The sequence below is a fragment of the Bombina bombina genome, chromosome 7 (assembly GCF_027579735.1).
Source record: "Bombina bombina isolate aBomBom1 chromosome 7, aBomBom1.pri, whole genome shotgun sequence".
Classification (NCBI taxonomy): domain Eukaryota; kingdom Metazoa; phylum Chordata; class Amphibia; order Anura; family Bombinatoridae; genus Bombina; species Bombina bombina.
This window is the reverse complement of record NC_069505.1, coordinates 109,539,033-109,564,461: the sequence shown is the minus strand read 5'-3', so window position 1 is coordinate 109,564,461 and position 25,429 is coordinate 109,539,033.

Genomic DNA, 25,429 nt, shown 5'->3' with positions numbered 1-25,429 from the left:
GTTAATAGCTATTTAGTAACTATTCTACCTAGTTAAAATAAATACAAACTTGCCTGTAAAATAAAAATAAAACCTAAGCTAGATACAATGTAACTATTAGTTATATTGTATCTAGCTTAGAGTTTATTTTACAGGTAAGTATTTAGTTTTAACTAGGGATAATTTAGGTAATAATTGTAGGTTTTATTTAGATTTATTTTAATTATATTTAAGTTAGGGGGTGTTAGGATTAGACTTAGGTTTAGGGGTTAATAAATATAATATAGTGGCGTCGACGGTGGAGGGTGGCAGATTAGGGGTTAATAATATTTAACTAGTGTTTACGATGCGGGAGTAAGGCGGTTTAGGGGTTAATATGTTTATTTATAGTGGCGGCGACGTTGGGGGCGGCAGATTAGGGGTTAATAGCATTATGTAGGTGTCGGCGATGTTGTGGGCAGCAGATTAGGGGTTAATATAATGTAGGTGTCGACGATGTTGGGGGCAGCAGATTAGGGGTTCATAAGTATAATGTAGGTGACGGCGATGTCCGGAGCGGCAGATTAGGGGTTAATAAATATAATGTAGGTGTCGGCAATGTTGGGGGTGGCAGATTAGGGGTTAATAAGTGTAAGATTAGGGGTGTTTAGACTCAGGATTTATGTTAGGGTGTTAGATGTAAACATAACTTTAGTTTCCTCTTAGGAATCAATGGGGCTGCGTTACTGAGATTTACGCTGCTTTTTTGCAGGAGTTAGACTTTTTCTCAGCCGGCTCTCCCCATTGATGTCTATGGGGAAATCGTGCACAAGCACGTACAACCAGCTCACCGCTGACTTAAGCAGCGCTGGTATTGGAGTGCGGTATGGAGCACAATTTTGCTCTACGCTCACTTCTTGTCTTTTAACGCCGGGTTTGTAAAAACCTGTAATACCAGAGCTGTAGGAAAGTGAGCGGTGACAATAAAGTGCAAGTTAGTACCGCACCCCTCATAATGCAAAACTCGTAATCTGGCCGATAGTGTTTTAAAGGATAAAGAGAGATTTCTAATTGTCAGGCTTCTTATTCAAAATAAGGAATGTTTGTTAGTTAACATTTATGGTCCAAACAACCCCAATGAGAAATTTTGGAATCTTTTGATAAAGAAGATGCGTACATTTTCCAAAGCTAACATGTTAATGATAGGGGACTATAATGTCACTCCCAACTCATACTTAGATAGACGGAAAATGAGGGTTGACACAATTAAAACTAAACATAAAATCTCTCAGCTTAACTTTGAAAAAAAGATTTTTAAGTTACTCCATGATTCATTGAATTTGGTAGATATTTGGAGGTTGTTAAATCCTAATAACCTTGAATATACGTGCTGCTCGAAATCTCACGACACCTTATCGAGGTTGGACTTGTTCCTCATCTCGGAATCTTTGGTGCTCAAGGTTCTGAGGTGTAATTTTCTTGACTTCACCTTGTCAGATCACGTACCGGAAACTTTATCACTTGAAGTGAAACAAAAATTTACATTTAATTCTTTTTTCTTTCCAATATACCTACGAGATTCAGTGAACCTTCTTAAGTAATGCCTGAGGAGAATTTTCATTGTTTAATAATCATTGTAGTGAGAATGTGCAAATATTCTGGAAAACTGCTAAGGTTTACCTAAAAGCAGAAATGAACACCTACATGGCTAAGTTAAAGAAGGAGAGAACAAGGAAGGATAAAAACTTATCAGATAAAGAGGCATTTACTTTATATCAAAAAGATCCCAGTATGATTAATACAGATAACTACTTTCTGAGTAGAAAAGAGAGAGATTTATTTCTTTTGGGAGAGGCGCAGGAATCTTTACATAAAAGTGCCGCTAGGTTTTTTAGATATGGTAACAAAGTAGGTAGGCTTATGGCCTCTGTGTTTAAAAGACAAACTAATAGGAAGCCAGTAGTAGCTTTAAAAGTTAAAAACATAATTTACACGGAAGAAGATCAAATATCAAGTTTATTTCATAAATTTTATACTGATTTATATACATCCCAGTGCCCGAAACTAGAAAACATCAAAAAATTCCTGGACAAGGTAAAATTCCCTAAGATTTCAGATTTGGATTGCGAAGCTTTAAATCTGCCGATAAGTGAGAACGAGGTTCAAAAAAATAATTAAGTCTATGGCCAGAGGGAAAACCCCAGGTCCAGGCAATTTACCTCTGGAGTTCTATCAAATTATCTTGTCAGAGATAACCCCTGCCCTAACTTATCTTTATAATGCTTATTTTAGAATGAACTACACTACACCGGAAAGCTTCAATAAAGCTAATATTATTTTAATACCCAAGAATAAGAAGGATCCCTCAGATATTTCCTCATATAGACCTATAGCCCTGCTTGGTCTTGATTATAAAATTCTAATGAAGAACTTGGCAGAAAGGTTGAAACCTATTATGCCTAAGATTATCCATCGGGACCAGGTAGGGTTTGTTACTGGAAGAATGTCAGAAGTAAGCATAAGGAAAATTTTGGAGGTAATTTTTCAATATAGTAGTGACCGCCCTGCTCTGCCTGAGGCCTTCCTGCTATCCTTGGATGCAGAAAAGGCCTTCGACAGAGTGGTCTTTTCTGTTACAGATTTTACAGAAGTTTGGTTTTGTGGGGCAATTTAGGGACTTTATTGCAAATGTTTATTGAGATATAAGAGCTTCCATATTGATTAATAATGGTATCTCAGACTCATTTACTATGACAAGAGGAACTCAGCAGGGTTGTCCCTTGTCCCCTTTACTATTTGACCTGATTATAGAACCTCTGGCTATTAATTTGAGAGAGTTGTTAATTGGAATCACTATAGGCAACAGCATACTGAAAACTGCCTTATTTGCGGATGATCTTTTACTATTTGTAGCCAATCCAAGAGATCAGATAGAAAAAATAGTGACTCTCTTAGAGCAGTATAGTGAAGTCTCAGGCTATAAGACAAATTTGACAAAATCCAAAATTCTGTGGCTAGAAAAAATATAGAGGTCTCTTACATCTATCAGTTTATAGAATCCAAAACATTGGAATACTTGGTATTAAAAATTTCAGCTAATTCAGTAAATTGGTATAGAGACAACGTTTCAATGATTCTGGATGATACTGGGGATAAGATAAAGAGCTGGGCAACACTCCCAGTCTCCCTGACAGGTAAAATAGCTCTCTTTAAGATGTTTATTATACCAAAGATTCTTTATACACTGAGGATGCTTCCTCTACTGATTAAGAAACCTGATCTTGGGGGCGGAGCTAGCCAGCACCAAAGATGGTCGCAGGCTTCTAGAGCTTTGAAGTGAGGTCGGCTGTAAATGTGCCATGAGGACACAGGAATGTGAAGAAGAGTGCAAATATTGTATGCAGAAACTTCACTGTCTTTGCAGATCACTTCTATATCAGAGCGGACAGCTTCCCGGCGTGACAGAGACTCATTTCAACAGCACTGCATGGCTGGCCACGAGGCCTACTAACTTCGGCGATGCACCTGACCACCCTTCGTGGTATAATGTCTGCACACTCACTTATACCTCAGCTGTTTCCCAACCTGAGCTACACCTTTTCAACAGAGCTTTCCCGCAGGGGTAAGAGCTGTATGGAACACCAACCGCCACCTTGCACATAACCAATGTGAGTAAAGCACACATCTACACAGGCCTAGCATAAGGGCTTAACTTCTAGGACACGGCACCCACGATGCATCGATTACAAATATAAAGTTAACATGTCGCTATAGAGGCGAATGGACTCTATGCTTTGATATCTTACAGATCATTTGTGCACCAAAGTCATAGGTGAAGGCCTTGTATTATTTTGGCATGCCATAATCTCCAGCCGGGTGCTCTTACATATACCACCCTCTGTAGCCGGAAAGCTGTGCCGGTATCCCTCTTACAAATAGAATGTCTGCCTATCCGATTCTTAACTAATATACTGCCTAGCTTACCCTGTATACAGAAAGAGCAGTGGTGATTCTTCACATTTACTTACAGCAGGATATTGCCACCCTAGGATCTACGCTGCACCTACATGGCTTCTAATAAAGGGACTAGGGCCGACAAATCCTGTAAAGGTACATCCGCAGCTACTACCAAAGTTCACTCCTTCTTCAAAACAATGGAGAATCCCACAGCAGACATCCCACTCTCACCCGCCAAAACACCTTCTATCCGGCCTGCAGCTGAAGCACTGATTGAGGAAGATACTATCCTCACCAAGGCGGACATTTTAGCTCTCCCCTCAAAGGAACACTTTACTAACTTTATAGCCCAGGTGAGCTCAATGATAAAGCCAAGCCTCACTGAGGTGAAAAAGGAGATTAGTGAAATAGGCAAAAGAATAATGCAATTGGAAATGGATGTGGAGCACACGGACAGGCTTTTAGACCAACAAACCCGCCAAACATCTCATAACTCCAACCTCATCCAACAACTGCAGGACCAGGTTGAAGATCTGGATAATAGGGGAAGGCGACAAAATATTAGAATTCGAGGAGTGCCAGAATCCATAAAATCTGCAGAGTTACTACCTTTCCTCCAAAAATTGTTTAATGAGCTAATGAGTAGCGACAACCCTGTCGAATACCAACTGGACAGATACCACCGAGCCCTGCAACCACTACCTAAGGACTCGGCTCCCCCACGGGATATTATCCTCAAGTTTACAAGTTTTAAAGATAAAGAAAGTATCCTCTCAGCCGCTAGGAAACAGACTCCAATAACATATGAGGGTTATGCCCTGCAATTTATGCAGACCTTAGTCAAATGACTTTATCCAAGAGAAGAGAGGCTAGATTCCTTATACTGCACCTTAGGGATCTCAAAATTCCATACCGCTGGGGATTCTCCTTCTGCTTAAAGGTTATAAAAGACAACCTCACAGCGATATACAGATCATCGGAAGACTTAGACACATTCTGCTCTCAGCTGGGAATTCGGCCTCCCGAGCTACCCCCTAATCAAGATTCTCATCAAATGTCCCAGTAGCCGAGGCCACAGCGCCAAGAATGGAGCCGGGTTACTTGACACAAGCGAAGAAAGGCATCAGACAAAAGCCTGGTTCCTGTACAACAGGCAGATCATGACTGGATCACTTGAAATGGAACTTTGGATCACCTTGCCTGTTGGGTTCAAACCTTTTTCTTCTTGTATCTTTTGTTACAAGCTTAGAGTAATCTAGGTGCAACAAAGTTAAATTTTATCTATTGCACTGCCCTATTACCCAGAATGTAAATTTAGTAGGTAGCCATAGTTACCCACCCCCATGCATGTTTGTGCTCAGTTTCCTTTTTTCCTATTTATTTTTTTCCAAGTGTGTTAAAGTTAGATTATTAGGTTTAGCATAACCTATTAAAGTTCCCTACACACTAGTTATAGTATTGAAAAGGATCTCCAAAGAGGCCCTGTAACATAGGGACATCCCCCTAAAAAATACATTCTTACTATTAAGATGTGTCTGTTAGCCAACCTGCTACCAAGAGTCATAGCAGTCACTTTCTCCCCCTTTTTCTTGCCGTACTCCTAGGAGTAGTTAATGGTTTACGTTTTAATTAATGTTTTATATTTTGTTGTTTATATCAAGTTTAAAGTTGAAACATTCACAAATGTATTTTACCATTCCAGATATGCTTCTTCTCTCTACTCCTCTTCGTCTACTCCTCCTCTCCCATTTCTCCCCTGGTCTGATTGGGATAGTTCTAGTCGCATGGGATTTGATCTCCAGGTAAGCCAGAACTCCTGCACACCGATACACCACTGCATTGAAATTTACACATTGTCACCTCAGGATTACAGAAGGTTAGATAAAATTGTGTGTAACCCTGCGCAGGATTTTCTAAAATACCAATATGCCAGTAGGTAATGGAGAACCCCTGTCTCCACAAGTGAAATAGAAAAGATAATAAAATAACTACCTTAAAAAAGATAAGAAATTTTAAAACCTCTGGCGCTACAAAAGATTTGTTGCTAAAATTGGAAAATAGAAAAATTGGATGAATATGATATGACCTACTTGGTTAGAAAACGATATTAAAATATTATAAAACAACCTTTGGTCTTAGTGATAACTAAACAACGTTTGTTATATGTGCAAAAATATGTTTTTATTACATAAAATAAACAAACAAAATAAAAATCAAAAATATGCAGATAAAAAATATGCAGATAAAAAATATATAGCTGATCAGCTAGTGCAATTGAAAATGCTAGTGCAATTGAAAATAAATAAGTGCAGTATCAAAAAATAAAATAGCATAAACACAACAGGAATACACAATAGAACTTGATCCAAAGAAAGTTCATAAGCCTTCAGGGGTTAATATGGGTTAGATCCAGATCGGAACGAAATCAGAGACTCCTTAAACAGCTGAGATGTCGAATGCCAATTGTAGCTGGAAGGGAGACCGTGTTTTGGTCTCTGCAGCAGCGGTCAGACACTGAAAGATAACAGTGGAGGCGGATGTTTCTTTAGTGTAAAAGCCGATGTCAAGTAACTGCTCCACTCAGGGATTCTCACAGTATCGAAGCCGGTCTGTAATGACTACGTCACGTAACGTCAGAGTAGGCGGAGCAACGCGTTTCAGCCCGTTCAGGGCCTTTGTCAAGCTCCAGAAAAGAGTGTGGTAGGTCCTTTTATACCTATAACTTTTATGTTGATTGGTTGAGTGCCATAAGTAGGAGTGTCTTGCAATTTAAAGACAAGGTTAGTAATGGCAGTGTGTGATCAAACAGTAACAAAATAATGATACATTGTTCATGAGTGCAAATTTGTTGCTATACAGCATATTACCTTATCTGTCTCAATTAGTATTTATATACAATAGTAACGATCATATTTGAACAGGGCAGCTGCAAAAAGTAAAAACAAAGATATGCAGTGATGTATGATCATGATTCAGAAGCGATACATAATTTGTTATCACCAAGACCAAAGAGCTATACTAAAATAAACAAATAAATAAATAAATAAATCAATCACAGTGCATCCAATTAATCGTTATAAAACTATTGTAAAAACAACTTATATATATATAAAAAGAATCTTTATAAAAACACTAAATAGACCTATACATATAAGAGCAATTGTCTTAAAAATAGGGGGAATTATACCAATCGCAATATTATATAATATATGTTTGCATATATCAAGACATATACACATATATAATGGTACTTAAAGGGATATACTAAGCACAATAACCAAACAGTAGTTGTGCATATCTTTCCTTTGTCCACATATACATGTGCTCATATTTACAGACAATTGTTTGATTTTCAAAAATTGTTTGATATTAAAACGTAAAGACTATATAAAAGACGTGGAATAAAAATAAATTTAAATTTAAATTTAAATTTAAATTACTTGACTTAATTAATTCTAATCTCTGAGAAAGCAACCTATATCAAAGTCAATATTTAAACCATTGGGTTGTAATGTCTTTAATTCAAAGATCCATTTTGTTTCTTTTTTGATTAAATCAGATTGAATGTTGCTACCCCTCCAATGTGGTTTAACCTTCTCTATTCCTATATATGAGAAATGGGCTAAATTCCCATTGTTACATGCAGCAAAATGCTTTGGTACAGGGAGGTCTTTATTCCTGTCTAAATCATATTTTTCTATAGACTATATGTGCTCCCGTATACGGTCACGTAATGGTCTTTCCGATTCACCTATATATTGTTTGCCACATCGGCATTGTATTAGGTAAACCACATATCTGTCAGAGCATCTTATAGTATCTTTGATCTTAAAAGACTTTCCTGTTATATTAGATGTAAACTCCTTCTGTTTCCTAGAATGTTTACAGGCCTTGCATGTTAAGCAGGGAAAAAAGCCATTAATTTTCTTACCTGTTAAGTCCTGCTGTGATTTATTTTTATTCTTATTTTTATTCTCAGTAGGTGCTAAAATTGTTTTCAGGTTGCGAGCCTTTTTATAAACAATTTGTGGTTTAGCTGGTAAAATAGAACCCAAATGTTCATCATTTTTTAAAATCCCCCAATGTTTTTTTAAAATTTTTTCTATTAGATATTTATTGCTACAATATCCAGTAATGAAAGGGATAAAAGTATTATCATTCCTTCTTTGAATTTTATTTTGGGATCTCGTATTATTTTGAACTAGATCCTGTCTGTTAACTTCTCTTACTTCCATACGTACCTTTTCTATTTTGTTAGCATTATAACCTCTCTCTATAAATTTTTGTTTCAGCTTATCTGATTGGGCATCAAAAACAGTTAGATTTGAACAATTTTTCTTTACCCGTAAAAACTGGCCTTTGGGAATGTTCTCAATCCACCTTGGGTGGTGACAGCTGGTATAATGAATATAACTGTTGGCGTCTACAGTTTTAAAGTGCGTTTTAGAGAGAATTTTACTATTAACAGGAAATAATTCTAAATCTAAAAAACTAATATTTTGTCTACTTTTTTCGTAGGTGAACTTCAGGTTTAGTTCATTATTATTCATCGAGGCAATAAATTCTTCTAGTATATTTTCTTCCCCTCTCCAAATAATGAGGATATCGTCTATATAACGTTTGTATGACACCAGGTTTGCTCCAAAAGGGGTAGTGGATAAAAAGGTTTGTTCCCAATATCCCATAAATAAATTAGCGTAACTTGGAGCAAACCTGGTGCCCATAGCCGTTCCTCTTTCCTGATTATAAAATTGATCCATATAGCTAAAAAAATTATGTGTTAGAATAAATTCTATTGAATCTATTAAAAAAGATTTTTGTTCACTTTTAATAGTATTGTCAATATCTAAAAAGTGTCTAACTGCTCGTAGGCCGTCTGCATGGTTGATGCACATATATAACGACACAACATCACACGTGACAAGAAGAAAATCCTCTTGCCACGGGATGTTTTCTATCAATTTTAATACATCTGTTGAGTCTTTCAGATAAGAGGACAAAGATCTAACATATTTCTGGAGGAAAATATCTAAGTATTCGGAAAGGTTGGCTGTAAGGGATCCAATTCCTGATATAATCGGCCTACCAGGTGGGTTTATCAAACTCTTATGTATCTTTGGTAAACAATAAAGTAAGGAAATTTTAGGAAATTTTGGAAGTAAGTAATTCATTTCTTTAGCATTAGTATGCCCTTATTTAGTGCTCCATTTAAAAGAGAATATCTCTTGGTGGGATCATTTGCTAATTTCTTATAGGTTTCATTATCTTTAAGAAGGTTATCACAAATTTTATGGTAATCAATAGAATCTAAAATTACTATACCTCCGCCATTGTCGGCGGGCTTTATTATCAGATCATCAGTCTCCAGCTCTTTAATGACCTTTAATTGTTTCTTGTTTAGATTACTGTGTGTTTTGTTGATTTTCTCTTCGGTTAAATTCTCAATATCTCTTAACACTAATTTTTCAAATGTTTCTAAAAAAGGGCCTTTATCTGATTTCGGATAAAAAGTTGATTTTCCTTTCAATTGGGTATGGATAAATTCATTATCATTGATTAGAGAGTTATCAGCTAATTTCTCAGTCCCTGATTTTAAAAACCACTTTTTTACTGTCAATTTTCTCATAAATTTGTGTGCATCAATATATGCTCCAAATTTATTTAATTTGCAACTAGGTGCAAATGATAGGCCTTTCTTTAATATATCCTCATGGTCTTTACTTAATTGTTTCTTACTTAAATTAAAAATTCCTAAATGTGTCTCTGACTTACTTAAAATCTTGATTTTTTTGGATCTCCTACTCCCTCCTCTCTTTCCTCTCTGCCTGATGCCCTTCTTTTTCTTATATCTCTTTGAAGTAATGGGCTGAAAAGTGAACTTTGGCCCTGTCCTAAAAAAGACGAGGAAGTGGAAGGATTAGCATGATCATCAGTTTTTTCATTTTGTAAAGGGGCAAATCTATTATTTGACCTCCAATCATTACTTTTGTTCTGATTGGAGTTCTGTCTATTTATTCGGGTATTATACTCAAAACTTTTTTGATCTCGTTGATATTGATTATTTGTGTTAAATGTCCCATTTTGATAAGTATAGGGTCCTCTGTATGTATTATCACCCTGATTTGAGTTATTTCTCTGTTCTCGATAAAACTGACGTCTAGGTTCAAAATTTTGTCTTTGTTCTCTATTTGAAGCATATCCATTATTATAATTTCTATTACTTCCATTTCTATAATTAGGGGTAAAATTAGGCCCTTGTTCAGCTCTCAATTGATTGCTATTATCAGAAAATCTGGCTTGGGAATGGTCATGTGAACGTTGATAATTAGAATTTATTCTATTATTATAATTTCTCTGTTCATACCCTGTGTGGTGATTATTTTGATTTATACCATTTTCTTTTATTGAAGTATTTCTTTCATTCTCTCCTTTATTAGTATGTCTCCATTTGTGGGAGATATAATTGTCCCAATTTGGTTGATTAATATGGGATAAATAATCCTCTCTATCCCTTTCAAATTTTCCTCAGGATTACACCAATCACTCTGACACCACTCCTTTTAATCTCATAGATCCCATCCTTATCAGTAACACATGGATCCACGGACAATTACTATAGTCACACAGAACGCTAAGGGCTTGAATTCTCCAACTAAATGATCAGTGGCCCTGGCATGGTTTAAGAAATTGAGGGCTGACATAGCCTTTGTGCAGGAGACCCACTTCCCTAAAGACTGCCCACCCGCATTTTCCAATAGAGACTTTCCAGTCGGGTACTTTGCCTATAATGTCAGAAAGGTCAGGATTGTTGGGATTCTAATTCATAGAAGTGTGCCTTTTCAACTACATAAGACAGAGGCAGACCCAGGAGGCAGATGGCTCATAGTGACAGGTCTTCTCCATAATCGGCCAATTACGCTGGCTAATATATATGCACCCAACACCAAGAAAGCAAAATTCCTTCATAATCTGAAACGCCACATACTCCAAATACAGAAGGGCCCCTTGATCCTTGCAGGGGCTTTTAATATAGCGTTTGACCCTACTTTAGACTGTTCCACAAGCCGATCCCCTAAAACCCTGTTAGATATGACTTCTCTCATCCAACGCCTAGCCTTGCTTGATACGTGGAGAATAAAGCACCCATCTCAACATAGTTATACCTTTTACTCAAACCCCCATAAAAACTACTCCCGAATAGATTATATCTTAACAGACCAGCTTATATATAACCTAGTTAGGGATGCAGACATCACACCAACTAGTTGGTCAGATCATGCAATGGTTTCAGTTGGGCTAAAATGGATGGCAGCCCCTCTGTCCCCCTTCATATGGAGACTGGATGAGTATTTACTTAAAAATAATGCACTCACCAAACACTTAGCGGAAACTATAGAGGAATATTTTAGGCTTAATAACATGGCGGGTATCTCCCCCCACACCCTCTGGGAGGCCCACAAAACTGTTCTCCGAGGAGAACTTATCAAACATAAAGCTGCCCGAATGAAACAGCATAGAATACAATACATGACTACCTTGCAAACCATACGCACACTGGAGAGCAAACATCAGAGGACCCCCTGGACATCTCCCTGGCTTCTCAGTTGAGACAATACAGGGATGAGCTTAATCGGTTGTTATACGCAGAGGCCCAAACTAGAGCACTTTACCTTAAGAAATTATACCTAGCTAAATCGAATAAAATTGGCCCGTCCCTGGCCAGAACCCTTAAGGAATGTAAACTCGGCACATATGTCCATAAATTAATAGACGAGTCGGGAAACCACATAGTAGGCAGTTCCCTAATTGTAGATAAATTTAAAAGTTTTTACGGCATCTATACTTTTAGCATCCGAACAATACATCTCAGATGCCTCACTCCCCAGTATACCAAAGGAGATGGCTGAATCGCTTGATGACCCCATCATGCCTCAGGAAGTACTCGCAGCCAATAACTCCCTACCCTCCCATAAAAGCCCAGGCCCTGACAGCTTTTCAAATTTGTATTATAAACAATTTAAGAACTTACTGAATCCCTTCCTTACATCATTGTTCCAATCCATAGATAGAGATACAACCTGGTCCAAGTGCTTCTTAGAAGCACACATATCAGTTATACCCAAGCCCGACAAGGACCCTACCATAGTGGGAAATTATAGGCCAATATCCTTACTCAACACCGACCTCAAGTTGTATGCTAAAATTCTAGCCACACGAATTAACAAGATACTCCCCCAAATCATTCACGTTGACCAAACAGGCTTTATCCCAAGAAGAGAAGCACGTGATAATACTATTAGAGTTTTACACTTGATCGAACAGTCCAGCCGGTCGAATATACCCTCTATTTTAATCTCCACCGACGCAGAAAAAGCGTTCGATCGGTTGGACTGGAACTTCTTAAGACATTGCCTAGTGGCCTTTGACTTCGGGCCCATAATGACTCAAAGGATTTTCAGCCTGTACACCCATCCAATGGATAGGGTCCGGGCGAATGGATCGCTGTCGGATAGCTTTAACATTTGGAATGGCACGAGACAGGGGTGTCCCCTGTCTCCTCTGCTTTTCGCTATCTCGATCGAAGTTCTAGCGTTGCATATAAGGTATAACCCTAAAATTTCCGGTCTTAAACTAGGTCCCAACACATAAAAACGTACCCTCTATGCAGACGACGTACTCACCCTGCTCACTTTTCCGTCTGAGTCCTTGCCGCATTTGCTGGGAGAATTTGAGAGTTTTAGTAGGCACTCTAATTTTCTAATTAATGCCCAAAAATCTGAAATCCTCAATATCAATATGCATAGGGGGGAATTCGAGGCCCTTAAAAAGCACTGTCAATACAGATTGCTTCATGATAAAATTAAGTACCTGGGTATTTCTCTTTCTCCCTCTGTAAATAAGTTGTTTAAGCACAATTATCTGCCCATCCTACATAGAATTAAGAAAGACTTTGACACTCAGAAAAATAAACCTCTCTCCTGGTGGGGCAAGATTCAGTCGGTCAAGATGACCACTCTTCCTCAAATACTGTATGTTCTCCAGGCCACCCCGATCCACCTGCCGACAACTTACCTGACCCAGGTCCAGTCGCTGATTAACTCATTTATATGGGGTAATATCAAGCCCCGCATTAGCAAGAGGGTACTCATGAAACCACTGGGTAGAGGGGGGTTAGGGGTACCATTAATTTCTCAGTACTACAAAGCTGTGGTTTTACAAAGGGTATTGGAATGGCATGAACGCAAATACACTAAGGCCTGGGCTTCTATTGAGTCCTATTTATTAAGCTCTCCTGCAATTGGCTCGCTATGCTGGAATAAACACACATGTAGGCCCACCTTGGCTAGGACATCACTGCTATACACTAATTTTTTCCGTACATGGGATATGATTCGGGCCAAAACTAAGGGGATCTCCTTATTCATCTCCCCCATGACACCCGTCCCCATTAATGCAGAATTCAGCAAGGGAATAATACTAACTGAGCCTTGTCTTAAAGATATTGGTCCAACTCTTCAGTTTACATGTTTGACAAGGGAAGACACAAAAACTGAGATCACAGCTTGTGGAGGTTGCCGTGGTTGCTTTCTCTAGATGGCTAAAATACGCTCAGTTGACACACTTAATAGGGACCTCCCTTTACAAACACGATATCTTGAGAGACCTAACAAATTTTGAGCGTTCTTATCAATAGCAAAAAAATATGACGCATTCACACTACCACCCTCTTCCTATGATTCGCATTAGCAAACTGACTTGGTCCTCCCTATATCTAAAGAGCAATGGGAAAATATATGTTTTCACTCCTCTAAGTCATCTTCCTCCCCTAGAATCCTGGAAACGAATCACAAAATACTATTCTGGTGGTATCTTACCCCGGATAGACTTAAATGTATATACCCCAATACCAACGTGTCTTGCTGGAGGGGGTGTCGGTCTCCTGGCACAATGGCACTGTCCGAAACTACTTCCCTTCTGGGAAGATATCACTAATTGCCTGAAAATTGTTATGGGGGAACAATTTAGTTTGTGCCCCATCACAGCCCTCCTTAGCTATAAGCCAAGTAAGATGTGCACAATTAAATGGAGACTTCTGCAATACAGCCTCAACAGTGCTAGATTACTTATCGCACGTAAGTGGAAGTCCCTTTCTGCCCCCACCCTGCAGGAATGGTTACACAACACATCAGAGCTCCTTGCAGTGGAGGAATACTCACATTTCAAAAATGGTAGTCTACCACTATTCCACAACATTCAGTTTTATTGGCAAACACTTCTTTATTCACCAGCTAGACCAGTTTAGTGCAAAAGTATAGGGTACCTTAAGTCCTAATCGGACCCTTCCCCCCCTCCTCCCCTCCCTTTTCCTTCTTTTCTCTATGTGTTCTACCTCTCCACTTTAAGGAGAGAGTAAACTGATTGGAATGGTTTGATGTTTCTTGTTATTTAAACTGTACAATGCAAATGCCTATGACTGACGATCATCAGTCATTAAATGAGTAGACATATTTATGATTTTTATGTTAGCTCCTGCAGTAGGAACTCTTCTTACGCTACTTACACTTTTGAGGAGTTGCCTCGTTTGGACAAAGTGACCTGAATAAATGCGAGCTAAAGAGGTCAGCCTGAACTTTTATGTTTCTAAAGTTTTATTGAGACCTCCCTTTGTTTTCTTTCTACTCGTTAACTCATAAGGACTGACAGGTTCCATTGATGAATGTATACCCATCTATGTACGGTTGATATCTGGCATATTGTATTGTGATTGTTTTCTTCAATAAAAATTTAAAAAAAAGAAAAATAGAAACCTGATTCTTGGCATTTCAATAAATCTTTGAGGTAGTTTTATGGAGTGGGAGGAAAGCAAGAATAAAACTTGTTAAGCTATACCAACCAGGTTGTTAAGGTGGTTTGGCTCTACCCAACTTGGAAGGGTACAACCATGCCTCTATTCTACGCTTCCCAGTGGATTGGCTATTACAGTCCTTTAGATACTCAGACGAGTGTTTAGAACACCAGGTTTGCTTCCCGTTCTCTTTGAACTTTGTGGTTCATGCGTCAAATAAGGACTTGGGGGGAACCATTTCCAACCATCCCTTATATAGGGATATATTATGGGTTTGGAGAAACTTGTCTAAACATCTGGGGATAGCGTCAAATGTCTCTAAATGGTTACCAGTAAAGGGAAATGGATATTTCCATTTGGGTAATATGGTGAATATATTCGATAGATGGTCTCCATCTAAACCATTGATCATGAAAGATTTTCGTGACAATAAGTCTGGTAGATTATATACTTTTGTTGAATTTCAAAAATTGTTCCAAGCCGTTAAAAAAAACCCCATATGTTTTACTGTCTTCAGATAAAAATTACATCGCTAGTTTAACAAAGACCTGCCCTCATATATGTGCAGATCACCCGCTTTTGGATTCTTTTAGTTTGGGGAAATGGTCTTTGTCAGCAATTTATAAAATCCTTTTGACTATAGAAGAAACGTCTTTATTGTCAGATTTAGCGTGTTACTGGAAGAAAACAGTAGACCTAGTTGATTTAGACATAAATCTGCTGAGAAGCTTAAAAAAAATTCAAGGTCTTTCTTCTTCAACATACTTTAGAGAAACACAATTTAGATTGCTACATAGGGATTACTTGATTCCACGTAGAGTTGCCGAATGAAATAAAAATGTTTCCAATGTTTGCCCTAAATGTCGCTTGCAAGATCCGGATCTAGGACATCTGATATGGGGTTGCCCTAGGTTAAAACAATTTTGGGCAAAGGTTGAATATTTTCTTTCTTATACGATTAAAACAAAGGTACAACTAGGTAGGGAATCTGTCTTACTTTTGATGAGTCATAATTCCTGGGGTAATAAGGCTAATTTTGTTTGTACGGTAATAATAATTCTTAGGAAACTTATTTTTAAGAATTGGATCATTTCTAAAATACCTTCCATTGCTGTAGCAAGAAAATTGTTGTTAGACTCAGTAATTAAGGCAGCTTATGACTTTAAACTAGAGGGGGAAAAAAGGTGACTCCTTTTGTAAAATTTGGAAGGGTTTTGTGTGCTGCCAGGATAAGATTTCATAACTTATATAGAACAAATTGTTAGTGCACGACTGAGCTAAGGGAGGGGGAGGGGGGTTTCCCTTTTCTTTTTCTTTTTTTTTGGCAAGGAATTATAATATATTGATGGAAGGGAAAGAGGGGATGGATGTATTGATTATTATAATTGTAGGGGTTTGTATATTGCTAATTTATTTATTATTACTGATTTTTATGTGTCTGTATACGTTTTCTATGTTTTTTCTATGTTGCTGAATAAAGATAATAATAATAATAATCATAATAATAAAAAGAAATGCAGCACCAAACCATGACAGACCCTCCACCATGTTTCACTAAAGCCCACAAGCACTCATTCTTCCATCTCTTTCCAACTCTTCTTCTCACATATTGTTGATGATTGGACCCAAAAAATTTCAAACTAGGATTTGTCACTCCATAATAATCTTTTCCACTGATCTTCATTCCAATATTTGTAAACTTTAGCATATCTTAGCCTTTTCACCCTGTTCCCCTTACAACAAGAGGTTTCCTGGCTGCTACCTTTCAAAGACCATTCCTGATCAAGCTTCTTCAGACTGTAGAAGGGTCAACTTGGCATCCTGATGAAGCTGCCAGATGCTAAGCCAAGTCCTTGCTGGGCTTCTTCCAGTCTCTTAAAGAAGAAACTCATAGAAACTTCTCATCAGATTTTGAAAGTTTTCTTGGCCTTTTTTTCCTGACCTCTTCTGATTCTTCAAATTTCTTTTTGAGCACAATGGAATTTAACGAGCTTCGGGATAGAGTGACTTCAGGGCTCTGGTTAACTGTTACGCTTGAATAAAAAGTTGCATATAATGCATCACAAATACATTAAAAAGGACAGTTACACTCATAATAACACTATCTAATAAAAATGATTTATAAAATTGCAATTAAAAGTTATAAGGACTCAAAGATATGAGGTCTTGGGTAATAGGGGGAAAAAAGGCTGCAAAGGGCTTTAACATAGAGATGAGATACATGTGTACGCATATGTATTTTTGTATTTGTGTTTGTTTATTTACCATACATATTTCACATTCCAATGTTCTTCACTTAAGGATAATGTTATTTTTATTCTTAAATACACATTTATATATCTGCAGGTATAGGTGTATACCTATACCTGCATATCTACACCTATAGATATATAGGTATAGATGTGTATTTTACATGAACAATATCATATATATATATATATATATACAGTATATATAGAACAAAAAGAGGGGGAGGAGTGCACAGAACCGAAGGGACTTTCTGGTGTAGTATACCAAGTGAAAAGTGAATATATGGAAGCCAAAAAACATTTACAATCCTCAATGTTATGGGGTTTGTATGCAGCGTGTTGAAAGTCAGCGAGTCACGCCCTTATCCCATGCCCGTCCGGGTGTGCTGTCACTTCTTCTTAGGCAAGAGTCAGGTCTGGACTCTGTGGAGACACATGCTTGGGGTCATTATCATGCTGTGTGCTTCTGATCGTTATCATGCTGAAAAATAAAACCAGTCCCAATCAGACGCTTTTCAGAAGGAACGACATGATGATTTAATACCTGTCTGTACTTTTTAACATTCATGACCCCATCAATTCGGACAATATCACCAACACCACTGGCAGAAATGCATCCCTAATCCAAGACAGACCCTCCATCATGTTTCACTGAAGCCCACAAGCACTCATTCTTCCATCTCTTTCCAACTCTTCTTCTCACATATTGTCGACGATTGGACCCAAATAATTTCAAACATAGATTTGTCACTCCCTAATACTCCATAATAATCCATAATACTCTTTTCCACTGATCTTCATTCCAATATTTGTAAACTTTAGCATATCTTAGCCTTTTCACCCTGTTCCCCTTACAACAAGTGGTTTCCTGGCTGCTACCATTCAAAGACCATTCCTGATCAAGCTTCTTCGGACTGTAGAAGGGTCAACTTGGCATCCCGATGAAGCTGCCAGATGCTGAGCCAGGTCCTTGCTGGACTTCTTCCAGTCTCTCAAAGAAGAAACTCGGAGAAACCTCATCAGATTTTGAAAGTTTTCTTGACCTTACAGTCCTTTTTTTTCTTGACCTCTTCTGATTCTTCAAATTTCTTTATAACAGATTGAATACCACATTTGAGTATCCAGTTTGTTTGCTGATTTCCCTTTGAGAGAGATCTTGCAAAAATATAATTTTATGTCTGTCAAATTCTGTGATCTTTGGCATTTTGAATGGAATGATGTGATTGAAAGTTGGTCTTATTAGCAAGCTTCCAATGAATTAAACTCATATCACATGTGTATGTAATGCTGAAACACAAACCTGGTGCATTAGACCTTTTTCACAACAGTCATTTTGACGTTAAATGGTAGGACAGATACAGGTGTTAGCAATGACATTAATTAGGGTTCCATTCTATTTAGGTTTGCGAGAGCCAGGTTCCTTCTGCTGCTAAATTGTAAGGGGAGGTCACACTAAATACTTGCCACTTTAGTCTATAGAAGCAGTATTTTTCTGATTTTTTTCTGTTTTTTAATACTGCATACAAATATCCTGTATTTTCTGGTTGTATTCTAATAAAAAGACTGAAAAATAATTGTATATCATTGCTGAAACAACCAATCTAATAGTGGCTTAATACTTTTGCACAGAACTGTATATAGAAATATGTATTTAAGAATAAAATAACATATCCTGTAAGTGAAGAATATTGGAATGTGAAATATGTATAGTAAATACAACCCCAATTCATAAAAAGTTTGGACAATATGGAAAATCCAAAAGCACAAACAAAAAGAGTCATTTGAAAATTCAATTCACCTTTAACTATATTGAAGACACATTATTAACACAATATTTGATGGTTTATTTTGTAAATTTAATGTATTTTTTTAAAATATACACTCATTTGAAATCTGATGACTGCAACACGTTTCACAAAAGTTAGGACAAGTGGCAATTTGGGATTAATAGCGACAAGTTTAAATAAGAAGGTGATGTAAAACAGGTGAGTCAATGTGTAATCTTAGTATATAAGGAGCCTCTAAAAAAGGCCTAGACCTTCAAGAGCAAGGATGGGTCAATGCTCGCCAATCTCCCAACAGATGCGTAGGCGAATAATCCAACACTTTGGGGGATATTTATCAAAGCCTCAACTATGCTGCATTCGCCGGCACCAATACGCTGGCTCGCCTAACATCGCAGCCATGGTCCTGAATACGCTCTCCATATTTATAAAAAAAGCCAGCAAAAAGACGTGCACCAAGTACGGGGCGATGAGCATCGGACTGTTTTTAACTAACAGTCATCGATCTCGCGACTATTGGGCTTTTTACCAACTTTATTTATACCCGCTGCCACTATACTAAAATGTTTAACCCCTATCCCGCCACTCCCGGACCCCGCCGCAACCTAAATAAAGTTATAAACCCCTATCTCGCCGCCTCCAGACCCCGTCGGAACTTAAATAAAGTTATTAACCCCTATCCCCCCGCTCCTGGCCCCCCGACGCCACTAAATAAACATATTAACCCCTAAACCTCTGGCCTCTCACATCACTACCACTTACTAAACCTATTAACCCCTAACCCGCCAGCGCCCACATCACCATAAACTAAATTAAGCTATTAACCCCTAAACCTAACAACCCGCTAACTTTAAATTAAAATTACAACATCCCTATCTTCAAATAAATTTAAATTTACCTGTAGAATTAAAATAAACTATTTTTAAACTATTAATTAACCTACCCTAACTATTATACTACAATTAAATTAAACTAGCAATTAAATTAACTAAATTACATATTATAAAACCCTAACCCTACTCAAATTTTTTAAATCTACTATTAAACATTATTAAAAATTACTAAATTACTATAAAAAATAAACGCTAAGTTACAAAAAATTAAAAACACTAAATTACGAGAGAAAAAAAACACATTATCAAAAATAAAAAAAGAATTACACCTAATTTAATAGCCCTAACAAAATAAAAAGCCCCCCCAAAATAAAAAAAAAAACCCTAACCTACAATAAACTACCAATGGCCCTTAAAAGGGCCTTTTTGGGGGCATTGCCCAAAAGAAATCAGCTTTTACCTGTAAAAAAAATATAAACACCCACCAACAATAAAATCCACCACCCAACCAACCAACCCCCCAAATAAAAACCCTATCTAAAATAACCTAAGCTCCCTATTGCCCTGAAAAGGGCAATTGTATGGACATTGCCCTTAAAAGGGCATTTAGCTCTTTTACCTGCCCAGACCCTAATCTAAAAATAAAACCCACCCAAAAAACCCTTAAATAAACCTAACACTAATCCCAGACGATCCACTTACAGTTCTTGAAGTCCTGCTTGAAGGATCCATCCAGTCGGAGAAGTCATCATCCAAGCGGCAAGAAGTCTTCATCCGGCCGGTCTTTTCTATCTTCATCCAGCCGGCAAAGTCTTCATCCAGACGTCATCTTCTATTTTCATCCATCCGACGTGGAGTGGCTCCATCCTGAAGACATCCGGCGCGGAGCTCCTCTTCAAAACGGTCACCGCCGTAAACTGGAACTTGAAGGCAAGTGACGTCATCCAAGATGGCGTCCATTGCATTCCTATCGGCTGAAAGATTTCAATCAGCCAATAGGATTAGAGCTGCTAAAATCCTGTTGGCTGTTCCAATTAGCCAATAGGATTTGAGCAGCTATTATCCTATTGGCTGTTATAATTAGCCAAAAGGATGAGAGCTCCATCCTATTGATTGATTGGAACAGCCAATAGGATGAGAGATCAATCCTATTGGCTGATTGGAACAGCCAATAGGATATTAGCAGCTCTAATCCTATTGACTGATTGAAATCTTTCAGCCAATAGGAATGCAAGGGACGCCATCTTGGATGATGTCACTTGCATTCAAGTTCCAGTTTACGGCGGCGACTGTATTGAAGAGGAGCTCCGCGCCGGATATCTTCAGGATGGACCTGCTCCGCGCCGGATGGATGAAGATAGAAGTTGCCGTCTGAATGAAGACTTTGCTGGCTGGATGAAGATAGGATAGGCCGCCTGAATGATGACTTCTCCGGCTGGATGGATCCTTCAAGCGGGACTTCAAGAACTGTAAGTGGATCATCGGGGGTTAGTGTTAGGTTTATTTAAGGGTTTTTTGGGTGGGTTTTATTTTTAGATTAGGGTCTGGGCAGGTAAAAGAGCTAAATGTCCATACAAATGCCCTTTTCAGGGCAATGGGGAGCTTAGGTTATTTTAGATAGGGTTTTTTGGGGGGGGTTGGTTGGTTGGGTGGTGGGTTTTACTGTTGGGGGTGTTGGTATTTTTTTTTTACAGGTAAAAGAGCTGATTTCTTTGGGGCAATGCCCCACAAAAGGCCCTTGTAAGGGTCATTGGTAGTTTATTGTAGTCTAGGGCTTTTTTTATTTTTTTATTTTTTTTTATTTTGATAGGGCTTTTAGATTAGGTGTAATTCTTTTTTTATTTTTGATAATGTGGGTTTTTTTCCCGTAATTTAGTGTTTTTTTTATTTTTTTGTAACTTAGCGTTTATTTTTTATAGTAATTTAGTAATTTTTTATAATGTTTAATAGTAGATTTAAATAATTTGAGTAGGGTTAGGGTTTTTTAATATGTAATTTAGTTAATTTAATTGCTAGTTTAATTTAATTGTAGTATAATAGTTAGGGTAGGTTAATTAATAGTTTAAAAATTGTTTATTTTAATTCTACAGGAAAGCTTAAATTTATTTGAAGATAGGGATGTTGTAACTTTAATTTAAAGCATATTTGCAGTTGACGGCTTGATGAATATCCCCCTTTGGGAACAACATTCCCAAAAACAAATCGGTAGGATTTGGGGCATTTCACATTCTACAATGCAGAATGTAATTAAAAGATTCAAGGAATCCAGTCAAATCTCTGTTCTTCAAGGGCAAGGCAGAAAACCACTCCGGAATGCGCATGATCACCGATCCCTCAGACGTCACTGTCTCAAAAACCGTCATGAGTCTGTAATGGATTTCAGTCAGCCTTTCGTCGCTACATCCACAGATGCAAGTTTTTTTTTTTGCAGTTTTGTAATACAGTCCCAACTTGTTTGGAATTGGGGTTATATACAGTAAAACACATATAAACACATATATACATATGTATACATATGTATACATATATTGACATATATACGTGCATTGTAGGCCTTTGCAGTCAAGTAGCTGAAAAAATGAAATATATTTATGCAATATTCATATTTAATAAAGTGTTTAACTATGTATTTACTGCGAAAACTTTTTACTTTCCACTTGTACTATGCGCGGTATCCGGCATGTGTAAAAAGTTTACTTCGGGGGCGTGTCCAACTACCGACTAAGATGGCTGCTATCAGCCACATCTGTAACTAGGAGTTTATAAATCCGCTGTTCCTATATTGTTCCTTCAATCTACAATTTGAGTACTTTTTTGTGTCATAGACCATATCTATACTTGTAGATTGTCCTGAACAACTTTCTTACTTCTACTACGGAGTAGCAGAGCTGAATTGATGAAGTGCGCAGCGGAGGCCTAGGAAGGGCCTGGACCTTCATCTACCCCTCCTATTACACTGACTATTCAGTCTCAATAGCTTTTTAAGCTAAAGTGAACCTTCAATACTATTTCATGGGTGCTTTTACAAACTGCTAGAGAAAATACTGATGATCTCTACGGCGAATTCAGCGTGGATTGAATCCAGACTGGGCAGCCTTTTAGATGCGTTCCAAGCTGCCATAGAGCATGTGTCTGAGGGTAAATTGGACGCTTCATTGTGTGAGCAGCAAATATGGCCTGGCATTGGCTACCCGCTGGTGCAGGAAAAAGGGGATTTGTGCCTATCGGAGAAGCCGGAGTCTTATTGGACTGATGCAGGCATAAGAGTGATACCAGTTATAACATACGACAGGGGAGATGATGATGTTGCGGTGAGGTGCTGGAAACTACTTGACTTACAAGCCACATGGGTGGTAAAGACTGTGACAGACAAACTCACAGTTCTAGTGAAAGTTCCCGTTTTGCTTCAGCTATATGGTATGCTTTGTGAAGCAGCTCCCTCAGGTGTCATCCTGAGACTTGCTTTGGAGAGCGGTGCGAAAGCCTATGTGCCTATGCTACACTGCCGGACTGTTACAGGGCTTTGCATGTTCGCATGACTCTCTTTGTGCTGTAATCTACAGCAGTTTGTACTTTGCCTTGGACAGCCTGGATTGAACTATCATGGGAGTACAATTGGTACGGGACTCTGTTGTGATATATGTTGCTGTTCATAGATATAGTTCCTCCTAGCTGTATTGTGCTATTGTTGCTTAAGTACCTAAAACATCTAGAACCCACTGGGGTTTACACAGACACTTCAAGAAAAATTTCAGATACCTTGTCCCCTAAATATATTAAAAGAGAATTTGTTTCTATTCATTAGGGGGTTTAATTACCTGATATCTGCTCCTAATCAGTCTTGAGACTAGTGAGACTGCATATTAACATACGTTTATCTGTTAACTGTGTCTGTGTACTATCTTTTGTCCCTTATATTCAGTTAGTCCTAGGGTTGCCACCTGCCCCGGTTTCACCGGGACAGTCCCGGTCTGAGGCTCTGTGTCCCGTGTCCCGGAACTAGCCTCAAATGCCCCGGGCTAAGCGCTCCTCTGGTGCAGTGAGCAGACTTTACAAAACATTAGCTGGCCAGAGGAGCGCTTAGCCTGGGGTTACAAGTTGTACCACGGGTGGTTGGAGTCTCCAGGATAGAGTGAGACGTAGATTGGTGTGGGAGTCTGGGACGGACAGTGGGAGGGGAGAAGAATGTCATTCTCACATCTGGCTGAAGCCCTAAAAACTTAGTTTATGGAGCTATCCGAATTGGAGGAGCGGCTAAAGGTGCCAGCGGGGGCTCTTTATGCTGCTTCACTGTTGATGTGTAGGAGCGAGCTGTGAGCGGCAAGCAACAGGTCTGACTTCTAATTCTAACAGTGTGTGCTCAGGTGAAGAGAGACTTATGTATGGAGGGGAAAGTGACGTGATTGTGTGTGCCAGCACTGTAAAGTTGTTTACCTTCAAGTGATTTGCTTCTTAACATTAGAAAATGATTAATGTAGGGTGTATGTTGATATGCAGCCCAATGTTTCTGCCTGTCTTTTACTGGTTAATGGATAACTGTACCAGGTTCAAAACATAAACTTAGCTGTTTACAGGTAAACAATCAGAAAAGCAATGACTTATTTTGTTAGTAAGATGTGTATGTATATATATATATATATATATATATATATATATATATATAACACATACATTTTTAACAAAGCATATTCATTGAAAATCATATTATACAGTTATACAGTTGCCATAGAAACAGGTTTTTTTTTGATAAAGCAAATTAGTATGGTCATTTTTTTTTTGTAGAGGCTTAATTATGTGTAAATATATATATATATATATATATATATATGCAAAATAGAAATGGCTGCAGCACACCAAGTTGGATTTATAACATTTTTATTACAAGCAGTGAAATACAGGCGACGTTTCGGGCTTCTGCCCTTTCTTGAGAAAGGGCAGAAGCCCGAAACGTCGCCTGTATTTCACTGCTTGTAATAAAAATGTTATAAATCCAACTTGGTGTGCTGCAGCCATTTCTATTTTGCATATTAATACCTGTCAAGGTGAGACAGAGGCTGCTTGCACCCTTACCTAGAAGTGAATTGGTGCTGGACTTTAACTTGTTTATATATATATATATATATATATATATATATATATATATATACATATATATATATACATATATATATATATATATACATATAATATACAATTTATATATATATATATATATATATATATATATATTGATTTCATAATAAATTTGAGGCCGCAAGAAGCCACACCCCAAGCCACGCCCTAAGCCACACCCTCTCCACACCCACTTAAAAAGTGTCCAGGAATTTTCTGGGCAAAAGGTGGCAACCCTAGTTAGTCCTCTAGTTAACCCTGTCAGCGACTGTGATAGGATATATTTAACTAGTAGTCCTATCTATATCATAGTTAAGATGCTTTGCACCCTCAGGTAGTATTCTCAGTGTACAGGGATGTTTTAGTCATTCTTCTGTAGGTGTATAGAGTTATATTTTAAGATCCAACCCCTACTTAAAGACACAATTCCCAACCCTAAGATATTAAGTTTCTTACCGCATAATCTGTACCAATAAGCCCCAAGACCTTTGCACTCCAGTATGTATTTATGGTAAACCATGATAGTCCAATACTGGTTCATAGTACCTTGCCCCATTTTCCCCTGGTTTGATATATAGATAGTAGGTTTGTTACATGTACTATAACTGAGTACACAGTACCGCATGTTTGTTATAAGTCTTTCATACCAGGCTCCTTCCACCCCCCACTATAGTGCTTGCAAGATAAGCT